We start from the raw sequence: 2470 nt of genomic DNA, 5'->3' as shown, positions 1-2470 counted from the left end.
CTGACTAGCCTTAGGAAAACAGAGAGTTGTCGTTGCACAGTGCAAGACATCTAATCCATGAAATTTTGGTACTAGAAATGAAGAAACTGGAGATGGAACCCAAACGACTGTATGGACCATTTCGAATCGTAATTTCTTTGGTTCCCTGGTAGCGTCAACCAGATTAACCCTACGACGTGACAATCCTTGAGCTTCCACTCCTCCGTGGTCATGGTATCCAGCTTCACCCCCCAAAATGGGTTCCTGAATATCTTTCTCGTATAGATAATCTTCAATTTGCATCTTCTAGAAACTAATATCGAATCCATCAAACTTTTCAATTCCAGTCTTTGAACTTTCCATCTTCACAGATCGTGGTGAATCTCTCCTTGCTCTGATACTAATTATTAGAATAACACAACAGCGCACACACTTGATCTAAATGAACACAAAGAACATGATAGAGAAAATGTAAGAAGAAATATTGACTAATGGTTTTGTATTAATGACTTCAGGTATGCAAAGAGAGGATATGGAGAATGAGAAATATACATTTAGGAAGCACTGACTAATGGGTATACATATGATTTCAGTTTATTATATATAGCTTCACTATATGTAACCGCCTACTATATATAATTATTTAATATATATTTCTCTATCAGATTTTTACTATAAATTGTCAGCCTTCATATCCAACATTCTAGAGCCCAAATAGTCAGGGATTGACATCCTGCTAGAACACAAAGTCATTTACATGTCCCTAGCAAAATGCCTAGTAGTAACGGAGTCTAACCCAACGATCATTCAGACAAACATCCATCAACCAAAAGGGGTGAAAATGATGACGATAGTACAGTTGAGAAAGAATCTTAGCCATGATGAATCTACACTTGCTGCCATTGTTGTATTTGAAAAGGGGGAGCTCAAGTGTGCCAACCTCAACAAAAACTTTATTGCCACTACATGAACACCATGACCCAAAACAAGAAGGTCAGATATTGGGTTTAACCCTACTAAGAGAGATAAATCACAAGATTAGTTTTATGTCACCTACCACAAATAGATGTCATACAGCTCAACTTGAGCTAGTTGAATTCTACAAATAGCAAAATGGCATGTTCACAGTCGGGTTTATTTGACCTGCAAAGGTTTTTGTCAGTGATCACTCAAATGCTTGGCAAAGACACCAAGCCAACACCTCTACTAAAGAAGGGAGACAAAAACAAACCACTAAAGCAACACATGCTCACGCAGAAATACCATCCAGACGGATGAAGAGAAGGGTCGACCACGATAATTTCAAAGCAAATAGANCTCAACTCGATTTCATGTCTCTCCGCGACCAAGTAAGCAGTCTAACCCTGTTTTGTAGTATATGATATGTTGTAAAACTTGTATGAATTTATTGTATGTTTTGATTTTCGTAGTAGTTATAAAATGTCTATGGACGTTAAAGAGTGAACGTTAACTATATAAGACAATAGTGGATCAACGTTATAGTGTCTAGATATNGAGTTCAAAGCAACAAGAACCAAAGACTGGTTCGAAAATTCTATGGACTAGTCAAAGTTGTCCACAAGATTAGGAAGACATCATATAGGATCCAATTGCTCCTATGGATACAGACTAACCCTGTTGTCTACGTCAGTAACTTGAAACGTTCTTATTCCGACCAAGAAAACATCAAGTAAAAGCAGGTGGTATAACGTCATGCAAAGAAGAAATTGTTTCAAGCGAAGAAAGTAGGAAAGACACCAACAGAGAAGACTTGAAGAGTTAACAAACCGAGAAGTGATTTTCAACAGCTCCTAGTAGGTTGGAAAAGACTCCACAATACTGAGATCAGCTAGAAGCGCGTCGCGAGACCTAAAGAGCTGGTTGTTAGAGATATTGGCCAAGACGTGTTGCCTGTGGCTGCATGTTAGATGTCTCAGCTATTCTTGTAAACGATTTGTGGTTCTGGTGGCATGCTCATTCCAAACCTCTCATTCCAAACCTCTTTTACTTGCTTTGATGTATGATTAGTCCTCAAAATGTACTAGGAGAACGTGACCAGTTGTTGTTTCTATTCTAAAATATTTCTTTACATTAAGAGTGAGATTGTGACACTTGAAATCCGTTCAGTTGAAGCTTGGGTTAGGCCCATTGATAACTATTTTGTTTTTTTTTGTTTTTTTTTCCTTTCAAAATTGTGCTTTGTTTTCTTTTGGAGGGGCATTCCGAGAATTGAACTCGAGACCTCTTGCACCTAATGCAAGAATCATACCACTACACCAAATGCCCTTATAATGAACCATATATTAAGTTGTTTATGGAATGTATCAACATTATTTCATTTATTTTCTTTGTTAATGAAATCCATGAGCAATTATTATTATATCTTTTAAATCTAGACCACTGTTAAATTATTTACATAAGGTTTACGATAATTACCGTAGAGAGAAGAAAAAAGAATAGAAGTAGTGTAAAAAGATAATTACTGTAGAGA

General features: G+C 36.8%; 1 long non-coding RNA gene and 1 other non-coding gene across 2 annotated transcripts; both read right to left on the bottom strand.

The window, feature by feature from the left end:
* Positions 1 to 306: 306 nt before the first annotated feature.
* On the bottom strand, positions 307 to 1052 carry LOC111439816. Its single transcript, XR_002709872.1, has 3 exons — positions 1037 to 1052; positions 920 to 941; positions 307 to 417 (listed from the first exon to the last, which is right to left on the bottom strand). It is a non-coding gene; the product is annotated as an uncharacterized LOC111439816 (long non-coding RNA).
* A 1141-nt stretch (positions 1053 to 2193) lies between these two features.
* Positions 2194 to 2265, bottom strand: TRNAL-UAG. Its single transcript has one exon. It is a non-coding gene; the product is annotated as a tRNA-Leu (tRNA).
* Positions 2266 to 2470: the final 205 nt, after the last annotated feature.

This window comes from Cucurbita moschata, unplaced genomic scaffold (genome assembly GCF_002738365.1).
Source record: "Cucurbita moschata cultivar Rifu unplaced genomic scaffold, Cmos_1.0 Cmo_Scf00110, whole genome shotgun sequence".
Classification (NCBI taxonomy): Eukaryota; Viridiplantae; Streptophyta; class Magnoliopsida; order Cucurbitales; family Cucurbitaceae; genus Cucurbita; species Cucurbita moschata.
Note: the sequence above shows the minus strand (reverse complement) of the source record. Positions and strands in the feature narration are given on the sequence as shown.